This window comes from Aedes albopictus, chromosome 2 (genome assembly GCF_035046485.1).
Source record: "Aedes albopictus strain Foshan chromosome 2, AalbF5, whole genome shotgun sequence".
Lineage (NCBI taxonomy): Eukaryota > Metazoa > Arthropoda > Insecta > Diptera > Culicidae > Aedes > Aedes albopictus.
Window position 1 is genome coordinate 467,302,927 of NC_085137.1, and position 18,962 is coordinate 467,321,888.

The window sequence follows — 18,962 nt, forward strand, 5'->3', positions numbered from 1 at the left end:
GAAATTCCGGGATGAATATTTGGAGGAATCCCGGATGAAATTCCTGCAGGAATCTCCGAAGGAATTCCTGGAGGAATCTCCGAAGCAATTCCTGGAGGAATCTCCGAAGGAATTCCTGGACGAATCTCCGAAGGAATTCTTGGAGGAATCTCTGAAGGAATTCTTGAAGGAATCCCACATGAAATTCCTGCAGGAAACTCCGAAGTATTTCCTGGATAATTCTCCGAGGGTTCCTGGAGGAATCCCTGAAGGAATGCCTGGAGGAATCCCCGAAGGAATTCTTGGAGGAATCCCGGATGAAATTCCAGCAGGAATCTCCAAATGAATTTCTGGAAATTCCCCGAGGGAATTCCTGGGGATCCCCGAAGGAATTCCTGGGGGAATCCGCGAAGGAATTCCTGGAGGAATCCTGGACGAAATTCCTGCAGGAATCTCCGGAAGAATTCCTCCGAAGATTCTTGAAGGAAGTACCTCCGGAGATTTCTTCAGGAATTCCTGCTGGGATTTCTCCAGGAATTCCTTCTAGGATTCTCCCAGGAATTCTTCCAGGGACTCGTTCAGGATTTTTTTTAAGGATTCCTCCAGGAATTCTTCAAGGAATTCCTCCAGCAATTTCTCCAGAAATTCTTCCAGGAAATACTCCAGGAACTCTTTGGAGAATTACTCTACGATTACTCCGGAAATTATTCCATGAATTCTTCCGAAAACTTCACCAGTAATTCCTCCAGAAATTATTTCAGGAACACTTCTAGGTATATTTCCAGAAAAAACTTCAGGTATTCTTTCAATATTTCCTTCAGGAATTTCTCCGATTATTCTCCCAGGAATGCCTCCAAAGATTCCTCCAGGAAATTCATTCGAGGATTCCTCCAAGAATTCCTTCGGGGATTCCTCCGGGATTGTTCCGGAAACTTCTCCAGGAGTTTTCCAGGAATTCCTTCAGGACTCCTTCGGAATTCCTTCAGGACTTCTCGAAATTCCTCCTGGGACTCCTCCAGGAAATCGTCTTTGGATTCCTCTAAGCATTTTTTCAAGGAATCCAAAAATTCTTCCGTGTCTAGAATTCCTCCGAGGATTCCTCCAAGAGGTCCTTTAAGGATCGCTCTGGGAATTGCTCCATGAATTCCTTCGGGGATTTTTTCGGAAATTTCTACAGAAATTCCCCCAAAATCTCTTCCAGGAATTCTTATCGGAATTACTCTGGAGGAATCCCCGTAGGAATTCCTGGAGAAATTTTCAGAGGAATTTTTGAAGAAATCCCCGGGCCAATTTCTGGAAGAATTTCTGCAGGAACACTAGGAGGAATTCCTGGATGAATACCCGGAGGAAATCCTGGAGGAATCCTCAGAGAAATTTCTGGAAAAATCCCCGGAGGAATTGCTGAAGGAATTTCAGAAGAAATTCCTGGAAGAAATCGTGAAGGAATTCTTGGATGAATTCCTGATGTTATTACTGGAGGAATCCCTGGAAGAAATCCTAGAAAAATTCATGGAGGTAGTCCTGGAAATATTCCTAATGGAATTCCTGGAAGAGTTTCCAAAGGAATTTCTGGAAGAATTCCTACAGGAATTCGTGAAATATTTTCTAGAGAAATCCCCAGGGGATATCCTGGAGGAATTCCCGGAGGAATTTCTTAAGGAATTCACGGAGGAATTCCTGAAAGAAAACCCCAGAAGGCATTCTCAATTCCAGATGGAATTTGTTGAGGAATCCCAAATGGAATTCCTTGAACAATCCCAGATAGAACTTCTGGAAGAATCGCCGAAGGAATATGGGGAAAAATCTCCGAAAGAATTCCCGGAGGAATCCCTTAAAGAATTCCTGGGGAAACTTGGGTAGGAATTCTTGAAGGAATCTCCGGAGGAATCCCCGAAAGAATTCTTGGAGGAATCTCAAATGGAATTTGTATAGGATTCTCCGAAGGAATTCTAAGTGGAATCTCCAACGGAATCCACGAAAGAGTTCTTGAAGAAATTTCAGATGGAATTCCTGGAAAAATCCCAAAAAAAAAATCCCGGAGGAATCCACGAAGAACTTCCAAAGGAACTACTGGAGGAATTTTATATAGAACCCCTGAAGGAATTCTCGATGGGCTTTCCTGGAGGAATTTCTACTAGAACACGTGCAGTAATTCCCAATAGAATTCCTGGAGGAGCTCCTAATGAAAATTAAAAAAAAATCACAATGGAACTCCTCCGATGGGTTTTGTGGAGAACTTCCCGAAGGGGGACTTTTTAAGAAACTTATGAAATAATTGTTTAATGAACTACTGGATAAATACCCGAAAACAATTTTGGAAAAAAATCCTTTAGGAATTCGCGGTGAATTTCTTGAGAGACCTTCCCAAAAATTCTCCTAAAGATCTATTGAAGAAATTTTCAAACAATCTCCTGGAAGAATTCTATAAGGAATTTATGAAGAAACTGTTATAGAAATCCTGGAAGTATCCCGAATGGAACTCCTGGAGGAACTCCTACTAGATCCTAGGATTTTTTAAAAGATTTTCCGATGCAGCACCTGAAGGAATTTACGATGGAACTCCTGGAGATATCACCGATGGAACTTTTGGAGAAATTCCCAAAGAAACTCCTGGGGGGTGTTCCAAGGGAATTCTGTAGTAATTATTGAGAGAGCTACTGGAGAAAAACGCAAAAAAAAAACTTAAAAAAAGCCTGAAACAACTCCTGTAAAAATTCTGCAGAAAATTACTAAAACCATTTCTTTAAGAACTGTTTGAGAAATGCTGGAAGAAACTCCAGAAGCAATTGCTATTTATATAGGATTTATTAAAGGAATTTCTGGAGAAATTCCCAATAGACTTCTTGAAGGAATGCTTAATTAAACTCTGGGGAAAATTCTCAATGGAAGTCCTGAAGGAATTCCCAATGGATTTGCTGGACAAATTCTCCATGGCACTAGAGGAATTCGCCATGGAACTCCTAGGGGATTTTTCAGAAACTTTTAAAGTACTTGTTGAAGAAACTATAGGACAAATTCCCGAGAAACCTTTGAAAACAAGAATCCTGAATGATCTAGAGGATATTTTGAGGGAACTTCTGAAGAAACTTACTAAAGAAGTGTTGGTAAAATTCTCAAATAAACTCCTGAACCTGAACTTGAAGGAATTCCCGTTGAATTCCGGGAGTGATTATCTAAAAACTTTCGAGTTCGAAATGCAACTAATCGTGAAATTCATTACGGAATTCCCGAGGGAATTCCCAACTCTTGTGGATGTTTCGAAGCGTCGTCCGGAGGAAATACAAATGGTATTTCTGAAGGAATCCACAAATTCAAAACAGAGAATTCCTACTAAAGGAGTCTCAGGAGGGTTTCCTGTTATGAGAAGTCCAGAAAAAGTTCCTGCCGGAACAATGCCAGAACAAGTTCCTTCTCACAATCACTGCGGCAGAAAAGTTTATGAAGCACCGCACCATCAGCGATCGGTTTCCAGATGAAATTTCACAATTTTCCCAAATAATCCATGATTATATTGACCACACTAGCGGCTGCTACGATTCGACTATTCAATTCCAGATTCTGGTAATGATTTATGCAGTCCGGCTGCAGAAATCTGATTTCTATGTTGATTCCGGTTGAAATTCCATATCCGCGAATAAATTCCATCACCAATGTAAACAAACGCACGACGCAACGCAGCATTGTGGGCAGTCTTTGCTTTAACGCATCCGTCTGCGTTTTAGTACAATGACGGATCCGTTCACGCTGAAGTCGAAGTCGAAGTCGACGCAGCATTGTGGCTCCCGCTTTAGGGAGACGCGCGCCCGTCACGCAAGTGGCCCTATATCTTGTGCCAGGGATTGCGACGAGTGTTATCGCCGTTGCGCGCGCGAGTGTGAAGTGAAGTTCGCGCAGCAGATGGTGTGTGAAGGCTTCCGTTTTCCAGGCACCAACCGCACCGGAATGTGCGCGACGTGATATCTCTCGTGTGTGTGTTTTTTGTTTGTGCAACTCTGCTGGCTCGGTGACGTCATTCTTGAGAGTTTCAGTGTTCTGTCTGCAGGTTTTATTTCGGTTCGTACGCTCCCTGATGGCATAGTGTGGTGTGTGGCTTTGCAGGCGGAATGAAATTAGCATATTGAATCGAAGATCGCCGAATTGAAAAGCAAGAAAAGAAATACAAAAGCCCCGTGAAATAGTGCGCGATGTGATGTTGAAAATGTTTCCCCCATCATCGAAGTGAAGAGTGTGAATAAATTTTGAAGAAATATCCGTTCGAAGGAGACAAATCAAAGGTAGCGACACCCACACCGAAGTTACCCACGTACCTACAGCAAAAAAAAAAGAACGTTGTGGATCGAGAGTATCGAGATCGACGACGACAACGCCGCCGACGCAGAGTGTGCGCACCTTTCGAGCTACTAGCAATCTACCCACCGCCGTTCACCGCCGCCGCTAGATCTTAGTAGTGAATATACGTATGCAAAACAGTAGAACGGTGGAACAACGTTGGATACCGCTGCTACGGATGAAATTATAAAATTGGACCACGAAGGAGATTCACATACGGTACGTTTCTAGCAGTAAACTGTAAGTTTGGCGGTTGCATCAACGGTAGAGATTCCATCGGATGCTGCATGTTGCATTTTGACTGATGGAAATAATCGATTTTCCACACCGTCATTTTCACATCCGTCATTTCCTTCATTGAATTGGCATACGCGCACGATTTTGAGCAGGATACATTAAGATAAATGACCAAAATATGTTTAGTGTTTTTTAATGTATCTTTCAGGAGTTTTTGAACAAATATTCAAAGTAAATCCAACCCAGAATGCTCAGCATATACTACTCATGCCTTTGAGCGAATTGTGCTCAGGATTCCGAGCAAACAAACTCTGAGAGGGTGTGAGCAAATCGTTCTAGGAAAGTAGGTATATCATACTCAGGATGCTAAACCAATCCCCCTAAGAATTCTAAAAAAATCCTGCTCAATATTCTGACTCAGAATTTCTGAGCGAATACAGCTTTGGATTTGGAGCTAAGCCTCCTCAGGATTCAGGGTAAAATCTGCTCAGGCTGTTGAGCAAATCCTGATCAAGCCTTATGATAATTCTGAGCAACTTCGGCCCTACATTGGATGTGGTGCACTGCACATCTTTCAGGATTCTTAACAAATTATTGAAATGTTCCGTGGAAAATCCTTCTAAGAATTAAAAAAAAAAATCGTGCTCAGTATGCTAAGGAAATCCTGTCCAAGTTTCTGAACGAAATCAGCACAACATTCTTAGATAATATAGGGTATTGGTTACCTTATTAAGCTTGAGGCTCCCATCGTTATCCTAAATAAAACAAAGGGTTAAAGCGCTGTTTATTTTGTTTCTTATTTATGTATTTTTTTTATAGAAATGAGCACACATGAAAACAAAAGAACGGAATCAATCGATTTCGTAATTGCTTGTTTTCGAATAGGAAGATTTTGGGAGCGTGAGATTACTTATGGCACTTATACCCTTATATCTGAGGGTTTTAGGCGAATTCCACTCAATATTCAGAGTAAATTTTTTACAAGATGGTGTGTCAATTCAGCTCAATATTCAAAGCAAATTCTCTTCAAGATTAGGAGATTATTTTTGAACAAATCCGTTACAGGGTTCTAAGCAAATATTTCCAGGAATTCACGTTGAGTCGCGCTCAGGAAACTGCGTCAACCGTGCTGCCAGTTTGCAGCAAATTCTGCCCAAATTTAGAGTATTTTTCTCCCTAATAATGATTTTGAACGTATCTTGATTATATTTCTGAGAAAATCTAGCTCTACGTTCTGATCCAATTCAGCTCAGATTTATGTGTATATTTTTGAATCTTTTTGAGGATTCGGAGTAAATCATGCTCAGGATTTGTACTGAATCCGGCTGATAACGAGCACATCTTTCAGCATACTATAGTAGGTATAGTTAAGATTCTAGGAATATGCTGGGCAGGCTATTAAGTAGATACTGTTCAATATTCCCAACAAAACCGACAAATGCTCAGCGAATATAATAAAAATTCTGAGCAAATTTTGCTCTACATTTAGATGAAATCTTGCTCATGATGTCGTGCAGATCCTGCTCATGATACTGAGAGAGTACTGGTCGATATTCAGATCAAATCATACTAAAACTTCTGAGCTTATATTGTTTAGAATTTTGGCTCAATTGCTCTTGATTTGAATTCCACAAGTTTTTTAAATACTCTTCTCAGAATTGTGAGAAGGGATGTCATCAAGGTTACTCGAAGTGACTCACCAAGTAACCAATCATTGATTTAACTTCTAGTATGATAGCACGTTTTTTTAGAAAAAAATCTAATCCTGTTTTTGTTGATTAATCTATTATTCATTTTACTACTTAAATACAATCAATCCTCTTATATGATTTCTAAAAAATGCCATAGTATTAGCAAAAACATATTTTGTGGATCAAAGTCCACAAAGGTAGTTTTGCGCTCTCACACCTCTCAGCAGTGTTTATAATGGTATTGAAAAATTGGTTCTTGCCGTTCAACACAAATAAAAGTCTTTTTTGAATAAAAGGTGATCGCTTCTATGACATTTAATTTTTTTCAGCGTCTTCAAAAATAAAAAATAAAATTACATATGTGATTTGTTAAATTTTTTGCCCATCCATGTAGGCAAAAATACCTTTGTTGAATTGGGATTTGTTTTCTTTGTGATTATTTTTGATATTTTTGCGCCTTTTCTAAATGTTTTTGAAAAATCGCCCAAGAGATTTAAGATTTTTTTTATTGATTTCTCAAAAAAAATTCTACAAGGACTTTTTTTTGAAAATTTCTTCAAGAATTTTTTTTGGGAAATGCCACAATGTATTATTCCAACATTACTTGAATGATTCATTTAGAAAATCTTGCGTGGATTGCTTCAAAAACTCATACACTCTTACCACAGAAATGCTTAAGGCATTCTCCGAGAGATTCCTCCAGAAATTTCTCAAGGCATTCATTTAGAAAAGCACCCACGGATTTCTTCACAAATTTCTTCTGTGATCCCTTCAGAAAATCTTCCAAGGAATCTTTAAAACAAAATCTGCCAGTGATTGCTTTAGAAATTGCTCCCAAGTTCTCTCGAGTTTCTACCAGAAATATATCCAAGAATTCGTTTATAAACGCTTCCATATGTTCTTTCCAAAATTTTTCCATGAAATCCGGTGTGGAAAGTGGAAAGTGGATTCCTTTCAGAAAATTTTCCAAGAATTCTGGCATATAGTTCTCCATGGCTACTTTCAGAAACTCTTCTATATGGTCTTACAGAGATGTATTCAAGAGTTCTTCTTGGAAACCTCACAAATTCCTAAATGGATTCTTTAAAAAATCTTTCTGAAAAACAAATAAACAATGTTTTCTCAGAAATGTTTCCAAGATTTCCGTTAGAATTTCTTCCAGGAATTCCTTAGAATAATCCTCCATGAATTCATAAGGAACTTTCCCCTAAGTGTTCTTTATAAATTCTTTCGGGAACTCTTTTGAAAATTCTCCCAGAGATTTCTTCAGAAATTCCTTTAGAGGTTCCTTCAGTAATTTTTTTTTTCTAAGATCTTCTATGGATTCCTTTCAATTCCCTTCTTGGATAGCTCTATAAATTTCTCCAGCGGTATTTTTAGAAATTTTCTCAAGGAATTCTTAAAAACACATTCAAGGGCTTTCTTCAGATATTCTCCTGAAAATTTAGAAATTACTTTCTTAACCCGGGTGCCGAATGTGATCGAACACTGCACGAGAATTAATCAAGTATTCCAAGGATTTCTTTTAAAACTCAGCTAAGGATTACTTCATGAATTCTAACTATTATTTGTAAGAAAATATTCCAGCGATTTCTGGAAATCCGCTCCAGAAATTTTTCGGAGATTTCTTCAGGCTTTCCTCTAGGGATCCAGACAGGATCTCGCAGGAATATGTCCTGGAATTTCTTTAGAGATTCATCCAGGAAATCATCCAGAGATTTATTTTAAAATCAAAATCCAATGATTTCAGCAGGAATTTACCTGCAGATACCTGCAGATACTGGAGATACCTGCAGAAATTGATACAGAGATTCCTTCATGAGTTCCGCCTTGTATTTATCCATGTGTTTACCCAGAAATTTCTTCAAGATTTCCTTCACGAAACTTTTGAGGGATTTATTTAGAAATTACCTTAGAAAGATTGATCCAGAAATCTTTGTAGACTTTTATCTAGGTATTTCAGGAAGTATCCCAAAAGAGATTCCTTTAAGATTATGTCTACTCCATGAGTACTCTCAGAAAACTTATGAGAGAACTTTTCTAGAATTTTTTTCTTGATTTCTCAGTGAATGCTTCATTGAATTCCACCAAGAGATTTTTTAGGAGTTTCATTAGGTAAATTTTTTTCATTAGGAATTCTTCCAAAAATGCATCCAGGGATTTTTAACGGGATTCAACTAGAGATTTCTTCAGAAACTGCTTCAGAGATTCTTTCAAATATTTCTCCACGGATCCCTTCTGGAATTTTTCAGGAACACTTGCAAAAATATCTCCAGGTACTCCTTTTTTATTTAAGGTCTCGGGACTTTCAGCAAACGATCCCTTCAATAGTTCTTCCATCGATTTTTTTTAAAAAGATTTTCTTATGAATCTATCAGGGTTTCCTTGACAAACTTCGTAATTACCCTACAATGACACTGTTGATTCTTAGAGTGCCACTTGAAAATTTTCTGAATATTTGGAGAAATTCTTAAAAAAAGCTTGAAATGCCTTTGAACAAACTCTTTGAAAATGTCATAAGAAACTCGTGGAAGAAGTTCGGAAGTAATTCCCTGGAAGAGTTCCTGAAATAATCTATAAAGGAATTTTCGAAGAGGTTTTTTGGGGAAAAAAACCTGGAGAGTTTTTTTAATTTCTTACAACTGCCTAGAAAGCCTGGGATTCCTTCTCAGATTCTCCCTTGAGAGTTCTAGTAGAAACAGGACTAACAATTACTGAAGGAATTCTTGAAGAAAGGCTTAATTATTTTTTTCAAAGAATCTCTGCACACTTTTCTGAAGGTATCCTTGGAAAAAACTCCCACCTCTAGAGATTCTTAGAGGGACTTTTTGTTAAAATTTTCTGAAGGATTCCCTGAAATGCTATTTACAGGAATTCTTCATAAAATTAAGTCATAAGAAACTCTATGAAAAATTTGGAAGTAATTTCAAGGGAAACTTCCCAACAGAATTTCTAGAGAAATTTACGGAGAAGATTTTTGAAAAAATGAAATCCAGAAGAGATGTCAAATTTCTTAGAAATCCCTGCAAAGGTTCATTTTTAAGTTACTCCTGTAATTTCGTCACGAATACCGTTTGGGTTTCCTTTTTGATTACTCTAGAGAGTTCTCATAGAGATTGCACTTAAAGTTACTGATGGAATTCTTGAGGGGATTCTTACACATTTTTGAACGAAATCTCTGCACATTTTCTGAAGGTATCCTTGGAAAAACTCCTAGAGATTCCTAGAGGGATTTTTGCAGGATTTCCCATTTACACTAAAACCTCCATTTAGGTAATGAGTCGGGACTGCCTAAATAGAATTTTTACCTAAATGGATTCATTACCTAAATGGATTCAGTTTATTACCTAAATGGATTACAAGGTTGCAAAGAAGTTCAACAAGGGAGAGTTACTAGGAAATTTAAAGAAGATCATGCGGAGTTTCAGATGGCTTTCAATGAGTTTCAGGAGGGGGTGGGTTTCAGGAGGGGAGGGGCGTTTTCGGGGGTTTTGGAGGGTCTTAGATCAGAATTGTCATTCAAATGACTAGCTGGGCACGAAACACTAAAAACCTTGCGAAAAACCCTGCAAAATTCCGCCAGACTGTAAAATTGTTGAATGTCGGGTCAAAGTCGGGTCAATTTTTATCGTATGTTGGGCCATTGTTGGACCAACATCGAACAACTGTATGTTGGGTTTGGTGGCCAAAATAAAAATAGGTGAATGATAGGTTGATGTCGGGTTTGACGTCATCAATGCTGGAGCTGATATCAATGGAATGATGGAAGGATGGTTGATTATCTCAATTTCAGCTAGAAATGACGCTGGATACTGGCACTTTTCAACACTGCATGGGGGGGGGGTGTTTAGGGGGCAACATTGCACCCCCCCCAACATTGAACACAATCAAATTCCATTTAGGTAACGTTACCTAAATGGAGGGACCTAAATAGATTTTACCTAAATGGATCCTACCTAAATGGAGGTTTGAGTGTACACGAATTTTGCAGGAAATCCGTGGATGCCTTTGGAACTCGTGGAAGAAGTTTGTAAGTAATTTCAAGGAAAAAATCCTCAAGGCTTTTCTAAATGAATTTATGAAGAAGTTTTTGGAAAAAAAACCTTACAAGTTTTCTAAAAGACATCCTTAATCCTAGTAAGATTGTTACCACGAGTTGACAAGTGTTTGAGTGAAACTGGCAACACTGTCATACATTTAAGAAATGTTATTTGATACAAAGATCTAGAAGTAGTGTTGTTGTTGGATAGGTAGCGTCTCTAGTAGACTCGTTGTAAAACTATCATGTAAGATAATTATTGTTAGTTTTAAGTACATATTATTTTAATGGATAAATATATTACAGCATTGAAGCTGATATGAAGTATACACTGCTATCGATATGTGTTTCGTCGAACTAGAGACAACATTCCCCAACAAAGATGTTGGGGTCAATGGATCTCTAGATGATATTCTGGTGGAATCCTTAGGACACGTGCGGATACCTCTGGTGAAATTCTTAGAAAAAATAATTTTATAATTCCTCAACATAAAAATCCCAGAAGCTATTTCTGAAGTTATGCTTACAAGAATTTCTGAAGGAAATCCAGCAAACAGTTAAAAATATATTGTAATAGTTCTAGAAGGAATAACTAAAGAAATTTCCGAAGGAATAGAATTATTTGAAGGAATTCCAGAATAAACACCTGAAAGAAGTGGAGAACCTTCAGCACTCAGGTATTCCTAACGGAGTGGATTGCGAACAAAAATCTGAAGAGCTGCGAAACAATAAATCCATGTGTAATTTCTGAAAGAGTGTATGAGAGAATCTCGGTAGATATTCTTGAAGAATATCTCGGTAGATATCAGAATCTCGGTAGATATCAGAATCTCAGTAGATATCAGAAGGAAGGTCCGAATAAATCAAAATTTGTATTTCTTAGAGAAATTCTTGAAGCTATCCCTAAAAGTATGTTAAGGAACATTAGCATCAGTATGTTAAGGAATAGCAACTCTAACAAGAGTTTCTAAAAAAATCTGATTTTCCAAAGACTTGCAATGATCTCTAAAGAAATCTTCGAAGGTGCTCCTGTGGAAATCTCTGGATAAATTCCTGCACGAAACTGCAAAAAAACTTCCGCTAGAAAAACATTTTTTGAAGAAATGTCTGGAGGATATTGTGAAACGATCTTGCTGGAAGGGAAATTGAAAGGATCGGACCGGCTAACAACATGTAGAACGCCTCAATCAAAATTTGTGTGAATTTTCTCTTATTCTACTGGTCATCTTAAGGTGTCTTCCTCTTTACAGCACTGTACATCCATTCCCTTAATATTATTACTCACGCACACCGCTTCCCGCAGCATCTTCGTTCCCTTGGGCTTCCGGCCAATGCAGTCAGATAGATGCACTGACGTCATGCAGCTTCAGGGAGAAGGGTACCGTGGTCCAACCGGCCCGAGGAGCCTTTCTGACCAACTCAATGGTCCCGATATTTCCGGAATGGTTCGCTTTCAACGATCACACAGGTTTACACCCGACCCAGTTGGAATAAAGTTTTGCATCTCAGATACTACTCAAAATTGGTCAAAATTATATCTAACGTAACAAGGAATATCTGGAGAAATGCGTGAACTGTTTCCAAAAAGAGTCTTTTGAGTAATTCCTTGGGAAACTCACAAAGAAATCCTAATAAAAATTACTGCTGGTATTCCTGAATGAATCCCTAGGGGAATTCCTATGGAGATATCTTAGAATAAATGCATGGACAGGAATATACTCCATAGGGATAGGAAGTAATTATCGGAGGAATTCTTGCTGCATTTCTTTCGCCAACAGTCCAAATAATATAGGTTTAGGTGACGCTTAAATTATGAAATCTTGAGTAACCAGCTCTTATTTTACCATGACGTTACTGAATGTAAGTGCATCCTGCTTAGAAAAAATCTGTTCCAGAATATGAGCAAATGCTTCTCAGGATTCTGAGCAAACCGTGTTCAAGATTCTGGAAAAAAAAAATCACATGAGGACTTTTAATAACTCCTACTTACGATTCTAATTCTGAATAAATTTATTTTGAGCAAATTCATTTCGGTTGTCTTAAACTCTAGATGCAGCACAAACCCTGCTATATCTACAAAAGCGAATCCTACTCACGATTCTGAGCGAATGTTACACAAGACTTGTGCAAATGCTTCTGAGAAATTCTGAGCTAATCATGGTATGGAAAACAAATCCTGCTTGGGATGTGTGAGTTTTTACTAGGGAAGTGGAACCATCTCGGCAGGGGTCCTATTATGGGCACTTTTCCGCTAAAACTCAGCCAATTTTGAACCAATTGACACAAATTTTGGAACGCGAAGAGATACGTATAGTATCTAGCCGTGTACAAAATTTCAAGTCAATTGGTTTGGAATTTACTGAGTTATAGCGAGGAGTGCCCAAAATACCGGCCATTGCCCAAGTGGCTCGCTACCCTATGAACTCATTCTTTTTATGATTAGGAACGAACTCTACTCTCAATTTACGAAATCCTACCATCCTCATTACCGGATGCTTAGCAAGTCTAGCTCAGATGACTGAGCTAATCGTGCTTTGAAAAGCAAATCCTTTGGAACCATTTTTTTTATAAATTCTGCTCGGCATTCTGAGTATTCCTTTTCAGAATTCTAAGCAAATGATTGAAAGAAATATGGTTTCGAGAAAATCCTTCTAAAGGTTCTAAACGGAACCATTCTTGCATTTGAGAAAACCCTGCTTGGACTTCTGGGCAAACCGTTCACACATTTCGAAGCAAATCCTGTTAATAAATTTGAGCAAACCATGCTTGAGGTTTGAGTAGTTGCTAATCAATTTAGTTTTAATACGATGAAATCCTTACATCTTTTTGTGAGCTCTATTTGTCTGGGACCAATATTTTTTTTTTATCTGTATTAACGAGATTTTTAGCCCTAGACTAGTTCATCTCGGGACCCACACTTTACTTCCCTTCCAAAGGAAGAACTCACATTTTGTGAGTTTGTCGGGAGTGAGATTCGATCCCAGGTCCTCGGCGTGATAGTCAAGTGCTCTAACCACCACACCAGGTCCGGTCCACAACCAATATTTAAGAATCTCTTATAAAAAATCTCGGCATGAGAATGTAAAAATGTCGAGCTCAACTGAGTGTGTCTCTAAGATTCTTTGCAAGGATTTGTTGTGCAACAATTCTACGCCTTAAAACCCCTGCAGTAATTATACAGTAGCGCAGAAGATATGGGAAACATCGTTTTCTCAAGTTTGTAACACTACCTCAACCGGAATATTATTCTAGCCTGGAGCCGAAAATAAAAACACTCTTCAATCATCGGCCAACCAAACCAATCCACCTACTCTTTCGGCGGGCCCGTCCGTGTAGACGTGCTGCTCTAGTTTTCAATAGTCGATCGACACCATCCCGTCGTCGCCGTCGTATCGGCACCATCGGCAGCTGGAAAAGTAGAACTGTCCCAGATCACGAATCGCGCCTGAACGACGTCAATTTCCGCGTCAGCATCGGTTTTTTCAAAAATAGACCACGCGCGTGCGACCCCCTCTCGAAGGGGAAAACCCCGCAAAAAATATTATGACTTCCTGCTCGTCGGATATGTGCAAAGAAGAGGTACCACCTTCGCTGCGGATTCGAAGTGATCGCGCCAGCATATAGCGCAACGTCATCAACCAACGACTTGGAGTCGACGCTGCTGGCTGAGGACAACTCTCGGTCGAACGAGCGTATGTGGGCTGAGTCTTGATGCTCTGTCGAAAATCTGTATTCGGTGCTCTCTCTCGCTCGTCTGTCTGCCTGCGCAAAGTGTGATGCAATTTTTTGGTTTATTTTATTGCATTTTTGTTTTCGTTTCGCTCTTCGCTTTCGAGTTCAACTTAAAATTTCAGTTCACGTTGCGTACAAGCGTACTCGACAGAATCGCCGTACGCATTCCAATTTTGTATACGATAATGATAGTTCATCTCGTCAGCAGAAGACTCATCTCGATTCCGAGAAGCGGCACCCTAAAATCATATGTTGTCTCGCAAATCGTCATACCCATTCATCAGATCAATGACTAACCCACCACGGACTGGTTCAAAGAACTTCAAAAATAAACAATTTGTGATTCATGTCTTACCGGCAACTGGCACACTAGCAAAATCGGCAACGAGACCACGAGATAATCTACTCAACTCGCTGCAAACGCCAAACGACGAGCCAAAGTTCATTGCCAAACTGTCGTCAGTCGACAGCCAGTTAACGCAACGTCGCCACCACCAGTCTGTTGTTGGCAAAAGTGGGGGCAAATCGTGACTGCTAATAATAGTAGTTAGACGCTAAAGTCCAAGCTAAAGCTATATCTAATAACTTTCGCGCCATTTCTAGCACAACCCGATGCGATTGCGAAACAATGGTAATGGATCTTTAAAGTTAACACAACTCCACGCCATACAATATTGACAACTTAATAAACGACGATCTGTTAGTGGAGGATGCCCATAGAGGTATAGGCAGGCACCACTATCGCATCATGAATGATTAATTTATGATCGTTTGCTCAATTGGTTGTAAATTGGCGGCGAGTGAAGTACCCACTCCTTTGCGGAACCAACGAAGACGAATCGGATATATTGTCACGGGAAACAATGGCGATGATTTGTCAAGAATTTTATTATGGCATGGAATGATGTCAAAGATTGCGGCGAGCACGTACATATCTTTCGTTTGCCATCAGAAGATTGTTACAAGATCCGCTTTGGTTGATAGAACAAGCTCACAAGTAACGAGTGTAGATGTTCATAGCATTGAAGTTCATCGGCTTACTTTTACTAAGCAAGAATATTAGGAAATCCTGCATTTCAAGCAAACAAGTTAAACTAAAATCCTTAGCAAGGTTTGCTTAGAGTGCTGTGAAAAATTTGCACTGAATCTTGAACTGGTTTGCTCAGAACCCTGAGCAAGGTTCGTTTACAATTCTGAAGAGGTGTCGCTCAAATTTATGAGCAGCATTTGATTATCTTAGACTCGAAGCATGAAACATGTTACTAATTTTGAGCACAGTTCACTTTGAATATTTCTGAATCCTAGAAATGATTAGCTGAAAATTTTTAGCATGGTTCCCTCTAGATTCTGAGAACAATTTGCTATGAATCAAGAGTGGCATATGAACCCTATCATTACCTTTTAGAAGGATTCCAGACATGAAACAGCTTTTGATGGATGATAGATAATGGAATGATGGTGAAATACTGAATACAATGTATTCAAAAGATGTGTGGTCATATAACAATATAGTTTACAAATAATCAATCGAAAAAAAAAACACCATGTTCCACGTTACATCCTCACTAAGTTGCAAATTTTCTTTTCACGAGTGCTCATCATAACTTATCAATTGTATTTCAACCGCTTGTGACTGAACTGTTTACTGTTAATCGATGACCAGATTCAACGAAGTGACAAACCAACCAGCACCCGAGCAGAGGAGAGTATCAAATTAATTACTACGAAATCCCATAACCTGTTTTTATATCTTTTTTTGTCATTATTTAATTATCAGCTTTTCCATAATAAATTTTGTTGGACAATCTCATTTTGTTATAATCGAGCTATTGAAATACATTCACTCAATTACATTTCAATAATATGTTTTGTTGAAGTACACGTTTTGTTATTGTTGTACTATTGATCAACTTATCAATAATGGCACAACAGTAACAAGTTTTGAAATCAAAGCAACGATTCGATAATAATGACCTGTCCTTTTGTTTTGTTCTATTTTTGCATTCAGTAAGGACGGAAATTTCTGAACGAATCCTCTGAAAATTCCATAAATAATATTCGGAAAAACACTTGGAAGTTCTGGAAAAACCCTTCGATACCCTGGAGAAGTCTTAAAAAGAACTCCTGGTGCAGTGTTCTTAAAAATTCCACAAGTAGTTCTCTGAGCAATTATAAGAGTTCTTGGCAATTTTTTTTGAAAAACTCCTGGAGATTTCTTCGGAAAAAACTCCTAATAAAATTCTCAAAGAAGTTTTCTGAGATATCTTAAGATGAAATTCGGGACAAATAATCACGGGAAATTGTGAAGAAATCCTTGAAGGGATTCTGTTCATAATTCTGGAGGAATTTTTAGAGGAGTCTTTGAAAATTAGTGAATGATTTTGTGGAAGAACTCTTGGAGAAATTTCTGGAAGATTTTTTTACATTCTCTTAGAATGAAATATTGTTATTCATGTTATTGGTGGGTTTTTGAGACAAAGTGAATAATTTTATATAATAAGTATCATAATTACTTAGTTACGATTTTGATGTTATAACAAATTTTGCTTTCCAATTATTATCAATAGCATATTAATATCAAAATTTGTTATTGAAATATTTTTCAAATTTACTATTTTTAAGTTGTTATTGAAACTAACAAAACAAGTTATTAAAATGGTTTTCCAAGAACATTTTTTTGTTATGATATTTGTTATTTTGCCGCTTATGACAGACAAGTTTATAACATAATATGTTATGTTAGTAACTTAAAAATAATCGATTCTTTTATTCAGTTATTTTACCCAAATAACACAGTTCCTTATGCTGTTGTTATTTTCTTCTGCTCGGGCAAGATGTAACTCGCAAACGATTTTGTACACATCCGACAGTGCTACCACTCGCGCGCCCTAACAGCCAAAACTTAGCGAATAAGCTGGTTCTGCTTAAAATTTTCAACATGATGTACTTAGAAGGAGTTCAGAACACGCTCGTTTTTTATACGCTGAACATCCTACAGGATTTGGGTAGAATTTGCTCAAAATCTATAAATGAGTTTACTCAGAATACTAAAAATGATTTCCTTAGTATCCTCAGTAAAATTGCTCAGAGTTCTAAGCAGAGGTCGCTCATAATTCTAAGTAGTGAATGCTCAAAATTTAGTCAATCTTTTGCTCGGCATATTGAACTCAAATTTGTAAAAAAATTTGAGCAGAATTCCGTTTTGCAGCCAAAAATTTCTGTTTACTGTGCAAAATTTGGTCATTATTTAAGTAATTTTTGCTGAATCAACTGAGTATGATTTATTCATTGCCTGAAATCCTGAATAGGCATTCTTGAGAATCACGAGCATAACGGATTCAAAACTCTGATCAAAATTTGTTTAAAATTCAAACGAAATTGTTTAAAATTCTCAACATGATGTGTCAAAACCCGAGCAACATTTATTTAGAATTCAGAACAGGTTTTCTTCACTAGCACCCCCAACGTGATAGGATTAATGTAAGGATCCCTATAGCCACAACTGTAAGGATGTGAGTATTCAGCATGTCAATTAGCGAGGGACACAAAAATACATTTTACTCCTGTACACTATTTGAGTTCCATTTTGACCCCACATCAACCGTGCAAAATTTCAGCTCGATCGGAGAAGCTATATTTTAGCGCCAGCCGTTTTAAGTTTACATACGATTTTCAATGGGGGAAAATCACTTATTTAAAGAAAAATCGCCCTAATCGCTAATCGATGAATGATTTCTGTTGGAAACTTTACGAGAAACTAATCTTCCGAAATCGCTTTGCGCATTGTGGGCATGTGGGAAAAGTTATTGACTGAAATCCGAGTGACATGCCAATGCTGTTTAACATGTAAGGCATAACAAAAAAAAAAAAAAGCATTTTATCAATCGGGTAAGGCTTAACAACTTTCTCCACGAATGTCGCATCGCTTTGCGGTCTTCGGAGGTCTGATTGCTCGTGAAGTTTCTACTGGAATAATTCATCGAATTATTTTTAGGGATCTAGGGGTGACCCCTAGCGATTTTTCTTTGCGGAAGTAAAATTTCCCCATACTAAATCGTATGAAAATTTGAGAACGGCGCTAAAATATAGATTCTTAGATTGGGCTGAAATTTTCCACAGTTGATATGGGAGCAAAATTGAACTCAAAAAGTATACAGGAACGAGAGTTTTCCTAATTATTTTTTTTGATATAACCGTGTCCCAGGTTATATGCTGATGGTTCATGCTGATGGTGATTGATTTGGTTCCTGGTCGGTCAAAGAACTCTTCCTTGGGCATAGAGTATCTTTGTGCCTGCCATACACTATTTACATGCAAAATGATCTTTGATAGCGGAAGCTGTTAATTAATAACTGTGGAAGTTCTCATAGAACACTAAGCTAAGAGCAGAATTTGTCCCAGTTTTGACATTGCACCATGAATAGTAGGAGGGAGACATTCCCAATCAAAAATTTGGGATCTAAATCCTGGTCTCATTCAAAAGATAATAACCCGAGCAGGAGAAAATAGTTGAAGAATAACTAACTCAGGTATGGAAAACCGAATACCTACCACCTGAATGAGGTATTAAGTAGCCCTGTATAAGAGGTAAAATACCAAAAATAATAACTGGTGTGTATTCTGTGCATAACGCGTGAATAATGACATCAGTATGGCAATACCTGAATAATAATCGGGGATTTTTCCATACAAATAGGGATTTTTCCATAATTGAATAATACCTCAAACCATCCTCAACACCAAACCAATAACTCGTTGAGGTATTGTATCAATACCTACCAAATACCAAAATAAGTTATTTTCAATACCTGGATAACCAACCAATACCTTGTATTGGTATGATACCTGAAATTTTCTAAAAAATAAATTTATACTTACGCCAGTATCGCTGAAATTTGGGTAGACGCAATATTAGGAAGAGAGCGGGAATATTATATTTTTTCTCATACAAGATC

General features: G+C 38.0%; 1 protein-coding gene across 8 annotated transcripts in view; it reads left to right on the plus strand.

Annotated features, from left to right (window-relative positions):
* Positions 1–18,962, plus strand: part of LOC109418124 (talin-2) — a 226,222-nt gene that overhangs the window by 43,652 nt on the left and 163,608 nt on the right. For 2 of the 8 annotated variants that reach the window (XM_029870908.2, XM_029870907.2), the window contains exon 1: positions 3,827–4,527. The exons of 2 other annotated variants lie outside the window; for them this stretch is intronic. The gene's annotated coding sequence lies outside the window, so the exon portion shown is untranslated. Of the gene's footprint in view, positions 1–3,826; positions 4,549–18,962 lie in introns of those variants that run through there. 4 more of the 8 variants (XM_019692315.3, XM_019692316.3, XM_029870904.2 and 1 more) reach the window with 4 other exon arrangements.